Source organism: Piliocolobus tephrosceles, chromosome 4 (assembly GCF_002776525.5).
Source record: "Piliocolobus tephrosceles isolate RC106 chromosome 4, ASM277652v3, whole genome shotgun sequence".
In the NCBI taxonomy this organism is placed as follows: Eukaryota; Metazoa; Chordata; class Mammalia; order Primates; family Cercopithecidae; genus Piliocolobus; species Piliocolobus tephrosceles.
This window is the reverse complement of record NC_045437.1, coordinates 116,030,531-116,039,594: the sequence shown is the minus strand read 5'-3', so window position 1 is coordinate 116,039,594 and position 9,064 is coordinate 116,030,531. Positions and strand designations below refer to the sequence as shown.

General features: G+C 36.4%; 1 pseudogene; it reads left to right on the top strand.

The window, feature by feature from the left end:
* The first annotated feature begins 8,349 nt into the window (after positions 1–8,349).
* Positions 8,350–8,651, top strand: LOC111547126 (annotated as a pseudogene).
* The last annotated feature ends 413 nt before the right edge of the window (positions 8,652–9,064 follow it).

Genomic DNA, 9,064 nt, shown 5'->3' with positions numbered 1-9,064 from the left:
AGAGTGATTTAGGACAAACCCACAGCCAATATCATACTGAATGGGCAAAAACTGAAAGTATTCCCTTTGAAAACTGGCACAAGACACGGATGCCCTCTCTCACCACTCCTATTCAACATAGTATTGGAAGTTCTAGCCAGGGCAATCAGGCAAGAGAAAGAGATAAAGGGTGTTCAATTAGGAAAAGAGGAAGTCAAATTGTCTCTGTTTGCAGATGACATGATTGTATATTTAGAAATCCCCATTGTCTCATCCCAAAATCTCCTTAAGCAGATAAGCAACTTCAGCAAAGTCTCAGGATACAAAATCAATGTGCAAAAATCACAAACATTCCTATACACCAAGAACAGACAAACAGAGAGCCAAATCATGAGTGAACTCCCATTCACAAGTACTACAAAGAGAATAAAATACCTAGGAAGCCAACTTACAAGGGATGTGAAGGACCTCTTCAAGGAGAACTACAAACCACTGCTTAACGAAATAAAAGAGGACACAAACAAATGAAATAACATTTCATGCTCATGGGTAAGAAGAATCAATATTGTGAAAATGGCCATACTGCCCAAGGTAATTTGTAGATTCAATGCCATCCCCATCAAGCTACCAATGACTTTCTTCACAGAATTGGAAAAAACTACTTGAAATTTTATATGGAAGCAAAAAAGAGCCCACATGGTCAAGGTAATCCTAAGCAAAAAGAACAAAGCTGGAGGCATCATGCTACCTGACTTCAAACTACGCTACAAGGCTACAGTAACCAAAACAACATGGTACTGGTACCAAAATAGATATATAGACCAATGGAACAGAACAGAGCCCTCAGAAATAATACCACACATCTACAATGATCTGATCTTTGGCAAATCTGACAAAAACAAGCAATGGGGAAAGGATTCCCTATTTAATAAATAGTGCTGGGAAAACTGGCTAGCCGTATGTAGACAGCTAAAACTGAATCCTTTCCTTACACCTTATACAAAAATTAATTCAAGATGGACTAAAGACTTAAATGTAAGACGTAAAACCATAAAAACCCTGGAAGAAAACCTAGGCAATACCATTCAGGACATAGGCATGAGCAAAGAATTCATGATTAAAACACCAAAAGCAATGACAACCAAAGCCAAAATAGACAAATGGGATCTAATTAAACTAAAGAGCTTCTGCACAGCAAAAGAAACTATCATCAGAGTGAACAGGCAACCTACAGAATGGGAGAAAATTTTTTCAATCTATCCATCTGACAAAGGGCTAATATCCAGAATCTACAAATAACTTAAACAAATTTACAAGAAAAAAACAAACAACCCCATCAAAAAGTGGGCAAAGGATATGAACAGACACTTCTCAAAACAAGACATTTATGCAGCTGAAAAGCATATGGAAAAATGCTCATCATCACTAGTCATCAGAGAAATGCAAATCAAAACCACAATGAGATACCATCTCACGCCCAGTTAGAATGGCGATCATTAATCAGTTAGGAAACAACAAATGCTGGAGAGGGTGTGGAGAAATAGGAATGCTTTTACACTGTTGGTGGGAGTGTAAATTAGTTCAATCATTGTGGAAGACAATGTGGTGATTCCTCAAGGATCTAGAACTAGAAATACCATTTGACCCAGCCATCCATCCCATTACTGGGTATATACCCAAATGATTGTAAATCATGCCACTGTAAAGACACATGTACATGTATGTTTATTGTGGCACTATTCACAACAGCAAAGACTTGGAACCAACCCAAATGTCCATCAATAATAGACTGGATAAAGAAAATGTGGCACATAAACACCATGGAATACTATGCAGCCATAAAAAAGGATGAGTTCATGTCCTTTGTAGGGACATGGATGAAGCTGGAAACCATCATTCTCAGCAAAATATCACAAGGACTGAAAACAAAACACTGCATGTTCTCACTTATAAGTGGGAGTTCAACAAGGACACACATGGACACAGGAGAGGAGCATTACACACCGAGGCCTGTTAGGGGGTGGGGGGCTGGGGCAGGGATAGCCTTAGGAGAAATACCTAATGTAAATGACAAGTTGATGGGTGCAGCAAACCAACCTGGCACATCTATACCTATATAACAAACCTGCACGTTGTGCACATGTACCCTAGAACTTAAAGTATAATAATTCAAAAAGATTATTGAAAAAGATAAAACTAAAACAACTGTGGATTACAAGAGTCTTAGAACAGTCATGGTTAAAAACACAATTCACAAGGAAATTTGCTTACTTCTGTGGCATACAACAATTTTACATAATAATCATAATTACTACTAAAAGCATATGCTAAGACATATTAGAATCACAGGAATCTCATGCAATCCTGGAATACACACTAATAACACATTTGTATGAATGTAATCCAAATAAGGTTAAACCCCATTTCATATTTGACTATACTATCAGCCTGAAGTCCAAAAGAGATGTATTCAGCTTTGTTATAGTAAAATTATTTTATTTGATGATGATTTTATTATATCAAACAAGCCAAATGTGTCTCTTTTGGATTTCAAGGGAACCTAATATCAAAAATTAATGAGGACCAAAGTTAGAGTTTGATGTTGGAAAGTTTGTCAAATATAAAAAGCTTAAAACACTTGATTCCACAAAATAGAGTCACAGGTTATTGTAAAATAAGTCATTCATTTAGCCAAAGTGATAATTCAAATTTTTTTTAAAGGCAAAAATTTTCATTCTTTGAGAGAGGAGACTTAATTTCCCAGACAATAAGCCCTAATAATAAAGACAGCATGAGGCCAATTAAATCTGTTTCTCAAAATTTTATAAACAAAATCTATTACAGTTGAATCATCTTGGTCATAAGACATAATTTTCATAAATCTTTTTATAATCTTTATAGTTATTTATTAAGGAGCGGTTTAATGCTCCAAGAAAACTTTGTTAATCTGACACAAGGGGCCAAACGTTGGTTTTGTACCAGTGTGCCTTTGAAATTAAAAGTTAATTTATTGAAAAACGGAAAGAAAATGACTAAAAAGTTTCTAAATCTGAGGAAAGAAATAGACATCTACATTCAAGAAGCCCGGAGGACCATAAATAGATTGAACATAAAAAGTTTTATACCAAGACACATTGTAATTAAATTTTCAAAACTCAAAGACAATCAGAATTTTTAAAGCCACAAGAGAAAAGTAACTCATCACATATAAGAGAACCCCTAAATGATTGCCAGTAAATTTCTCACTAGAAACCTTGCAGTTCAAGACTGTGAGATGATATACTTAACGTATTAAAAGAAAAAAAAAGCTAACAACCAAGAGTACTATATACCCAGAAAAACTACCCTTTCAAAATAAAGGAAAGATAAAGTCTTTCCTAGGAAAACAAAAACTAAGGAAGTTGGTCACTACTAGATCTGTCTTACAAAATGACATGCCTAAGGGGATTCTTCAAATTGGAAGGAAAACACACCAAAAAACAATAGCAAATCATTTAATTAATTAATTAATTTATTTATTTATTTATTGAGACGGAGTCTCGCTCTGTCCCCAGGCTGGAGTGCAGTGGCCGGATCTCAGTTCACTGCAAGCTCCGCCTCCCGGGTTTACGCCATTCTCCTGCCTCAGCCTCCCGAGTAGCTGGGACTACAGGCGCCTGCCACCTCGCCCGGCTAGATTTTTTGTATTTTTTAGAGACGGGGTGTCACCGTGTTAGCCAGGATGGTCTCGATCTCCTGACCTCGTGATCCGCCCGTCTCGGCCTCCCAAAGTGCTGGGATTACAGGCTTGAGCCACCGCGCCCGGCCTAATTTATTTATTTTAAAGATGGAGTCTCACTCTGTTGCCCAGGCTGGAGTGCACTGACATGATCTTGGCTCACTGCAACCTTCGCCTCCTGGGTTCAAGTAGTTCTCCTGCCTCAACTTCCCGAATAGCTGGGATTACAGGAGCCCACCACCACACCCTGCTAATTTTTGTACTTTTACTAGAGACGGGGTTTCATCATGTTAAGTAGGCTGATCTCAATCCCCTGACCTCAGGTGATCCTCCCGCCTCAGCCTGTCAAAGTGCTGGGATTACAGGCGTAAGCCACTGCGCCCAGCCCCAGAGCATTTGAAAGTACAAATCTTACCGGTAAAAGTAAATATACAGGCCAGGTGCTCATGCCTGTAATCCCAGCACTCTGGGAGCTGAGACAGGCAGATCATGAGGTCAGGAGATGGAGACCATCCTGGTTAACATGGTGAAACCCCGTCTCTACTAAAAAATATACAAAAATTAGCCAGGCATGGTAGTGGGTGCCTGTAATCCCAGCTACTCAGGAGACTGAGGCAGGAGAATGGCATGAACCGGGGAGGCGGAGCTTGCAGTGAACTGAGACTGTGCCACTGCACTCCAGCCTGGGCAACAGAGTGAGACTCCATCTCCAAAAAAAAAAAAAAAAAAAAAAGAAGTAAATATACAGAGTAATGCATAATAATATAACACTTTAACAGTGGTGCATAAATTATAGTCAACTAATATAAAAGTAAAAAATATTTAGAATAAACATAACTGCAAATATTTGTTAGTGGATTCGTAACATTAAAAGAAATAAATGTTGGCCAGGCATGGTGGCTCATGCCTGTAATCCCAGCACTTTGGGAGGCCAAAGTGGGTGGATCACCTGAGGTCAGGAGTTCAAGACCAGCCTGGCCAACATGGTGAAACCCCGTCTCTGCTAAAAAATAAACAAAAATTAGGCAGGCATAGTAGTGGGTGCCTGTAATCCCAGCAACTTGGGAGGCTGAGGCAGGAGAATCACTTGAATCCAGGAGACGAGTGTTGCAGTGAACCGAGATCATGCCACTGCACTCTAGCCTGAGCAACAGAGCAAGACTCCATCTCAAAAAATAAAAAAAAGAAGAAGAAGAAGTAAATGCTGGCTTTAAGAATACAAAATATGTGTGGGGAGGAGTAAAAGTGTAAAGTTTTTGTATATGATTAAAATTAAAGTATTATCAACTTAAAGTAGATGGCTATAACTACAATTTAGTTAATGCAAGCCTTGTGCTATCACAAAGAAACAATTGTAATAGATACACAACAGGTAAACAAAAGGCAAATCACTCCAAAAAATAACAAATAATAAAGGAAGACAGTAAGACAAAAAAAGACAAAAAACAATTAGCAAAATGGCAACGGTAAGTCTTTATTAATAACATTAAATGTAAATGGATTAAACTCCCCATTGGAAAGACATAGAGGTGCTAAGTGGATTTAACACACAGACACGCACACACACACACACACACACACACACACACACACGAGATCTAGCAGTATGCTGTCTATAAGAGACTCAGTTTAGATTTAAGGACACACACAGCCTGAAAGTGAAGGGATGGAAAAAATATATCCATGCAAATGGTAGCCAAAAAGAAAGCAAGGGTGACTATATTTACATGAGAAAAAACAGACTTCGAGTCAAAAACTGTCACAAGAGACAAAAAGGGACACTATATAATAATAAAAGGGTCAATCCACCAGGAAGAAATAACAATTATAAATAGATGTACACCCAACACCAGAGCACTAAAATATGTAATCAAACTATTGATATATCTGAAGGAAGAAATTGACAGCAATACAATAATAGTAGGAGACTTCACTACATAACTTGCAATAATAGCCAGAACAACCAGATATAAAATCAATAAAGAAACTGACTTGAACAACTTTATAGTTCGAATGGATCTAACAGACATATACAAAGCTTTCCATCAAAAAGCAAAGAATACATCTTCTCCAGTGCACATAAATGTTCTCTAGGATAGATCATATTTTAGGTCACAAAATAACTCTTAACAAATATAAGAAGATCAAAATTATACCAAGTATCTTTTCTGATCACAATGAAATAAAACTAAAAATCAATAACAATAAGAAACTGGGAAAATTTACAAATACATTGAAACTAAACAAACCAATTGAACAACCATTGGGTCAAAAAAATACAAAGGGAACGTTAAAACATGCAGAGACAAACAAAACTGAAGGAATAGCATACCAAAACTTATGGGATACAGTAAAAGCAGTAGTAAAGGGACATTCATAGTGACAAATGCCTACATTTAAAAAAGAAGAAAGATTGCAAATAAACAAACTAATTTTACAACTCCAGGAACCAGAAAAAGAATAAACCAAGTCCCATATTTGCAGAAGGAAGGAAATAATAACAATGAGAGTAGAAATAAATAAAAGAGGGAATAAAAAACAGTAGAAAAGAAATCGAGGAAACAAGATTTGGTTTCTTGAAAAGACAAACAAATTTGACAAACTCCATAGCTAAACTAACTTAGAAAAAAAGAAAGAAGTCTCAAGTAAATAAAATAAAAAATGAGAGACACTACAGCAGATGAGTCAGAAATAAAAAGGATCATAAACGATCATTATGAATAATGATTCATTAACAAATTGGATAACTTGGAAGAAATAGATAAATTCCTAGAAATATGCAACCTACCAAGACTGAATTAAGAAGAACAGACACATTTTACCGATGAGATTGAATCAATAATTAAAACCTTCCCAACAAAGAAAAGTCCAGGATTAGATGGCTTACTGGGTGAATTCTGCCAAATATTTTAAGAAGAATTAGTATCAATTCTTAAAACTTTTTCAAATAATTGAATAAGAGAAAGCACTTCTTGTTTAGGCCAGGATCACCCTGATGTCAAAACTTAGCAAAAACACCACAAGAACAAAAAACTACAGGGCAATATCCCTAATTAACATAAACACAAAAATCCCCAATAAAATACTAACAAACCAAATTCAAAAGCACATTGAAAGGATCATACACCATGACCAAGTAGGATTTATCCCTGAGATGGAAGGATGGTTCAACATATCAAATCAATCAGTGTAATATACCACATTAACACAACGAAAGATAAAACCACATGATTATCTCAAAAGATTCAGATTTTTTTTACAATATTTTACATCCATTTATTATTTAAAACTCTCAAAAAAAAAAAAGTATCAAAGAAACTTACTTCCACATAATAAAGACCATACATGAAAACCCCACAGCAAATATAATAATGAACGGGGAAAATTTGAAAGTTTTTTCTCTCCAATATGAAGTAAAGCAAGGATGATCAATCTTACCACTTCTATTCAACATGGTACTGGAAATTCTAGGCAGAACAATCAGATAAGAAAAAGAAATAAAAGCTATCCAAATTGAAAAGAAATAAGTAAAACTGTCTTCTCTTAAAGGTGACATGATCATATATGTAGAAAATCCTGAAGACTCCATACAAAAAAATTATTAAAACTAATAAACAAATTCAGTAAATCTGCAGTATAAAAAATCAACTTGCAAAAATCAGTGGCATTTCTATATGCTAATAACAAACTATCCAAAAACGAAATTAAGAAAACAATTCTATTTACAATAGCAACAAAATGGATAAAATACTTAGGATAAATTTAACTAAAGAGGTGAAAGACTTGTACACTGAAAGTTATAAACCATTGAGGAAAGAAACTAAGGGAGACATAGAAATAGATAGACATCCCATGTTCATGGATTAGAAGAATTAAAATCTTTAAAATGCCCACAGTGCCCAAAGAAACATACGGATTTAATGCAATCTCTATCAAAACTCCAATGGCATTTTTACATTAATTTTAAAAAGCAGTCATAAAATTAAAATGGAACCACCAAAGACTACCCATATCCAAAGCAATCTTGAGGGACAAAAAAAAAAAAAAAAAAAAAAAAAAGCTAGAGTCATCACACGTCTTCATTTCAAAATATATTACAAAGTTATGGTAATCAAAACAATGTGGTACTGACATAAAAACAGACATGTAGACAAATGTAACAGAATAAAGAGACCAGAAATAAATCCATATATTTACAGCTAACTGATCTTTGACAAGGATGCCAAGAGGACACAATGGGGAAAGAATAGTATCTTCAATAAATGTCATTAGAAAAACTGGATAGTCATACACAGAATAAAATTAGAACCTTATCTCACATCATATACAAAAATAAACTCAAATAGATTAAAGACTTTGACATGAAGACATGAAACTGTAAAACTACTAGAAGAAAGTATAGAAAAAAGGCCTCAACATTGGTGCTGGCAATGATTTTTTGGACATAACACCGACAGAAGAGGAAACAAAACCAAAAATAAACAAATGGTATTGTATCAAACTAAAAAGCTTCTGTCACATGGTGGCTCATTACTTGCTTTGAGGCAGGTGCGGTGAGTCTACTGTGGGCTGGTCTGGGTTCCTCAGGTTCTGCCACCCAACCACTACCCAGCCAGTTCGTGGAGAGGAGAGGTGCACTTTACAGGTCCTTGATGAACCTAGAGAATCCTCCACCACATCCAGGCCCTGGTCCATCAGCCCCATACCCACCTTATCCACAAAAGCAAATGGGCCCAGGACTATGGGAGGGGGCCCTACCCACCTTTTCAAGGATACCCTATCAAGGATACAAGGATACCCACAGTACAGATAGCAGGGCAGGCCTCAGGAGCCTCCTAAAACCACAGTGTATATGGTAGAAGACCAAAGAAGAGATGAGTTGAAACCATCCACCTACCTCACAGCCTACTGGACTGCTTTCTGTTGCTGCTGTCTCTGGGGCATGCTCACCTGACCAGCCCAACCATCCTGTTCTGCCAGCTCTGCCACACCTCTGATAGGTGTACCTGCCCCAGTCTCTTCTGATTGCTGTAATAAATGACTAGCTCTGCACAGACACCTATACCTTCGGCACTATGGGATTCTAGATTCGTGAGGGCTGCTGCTGTTTAAGTCAGTGACTTGATCTCTTTAATGTCCAAAATACATTTCTTATTGATCTTTTAAAATGTGCTAAGTGACTTTTTTTGGCCAAAGGCTTAGTTGTGGAAAATATATTTATAATTTGTAATTATACATTCAAGGTAGTGGCAAAATGTAACACACCATGAATGATTTCTCAGCTTACACCCTGTATGTTTCAATAAATTTGTTCAAACCTCAAAAAAAAAAAAAAAAAAGAAAAGAAAAAGAAAAGAATCAACAAAG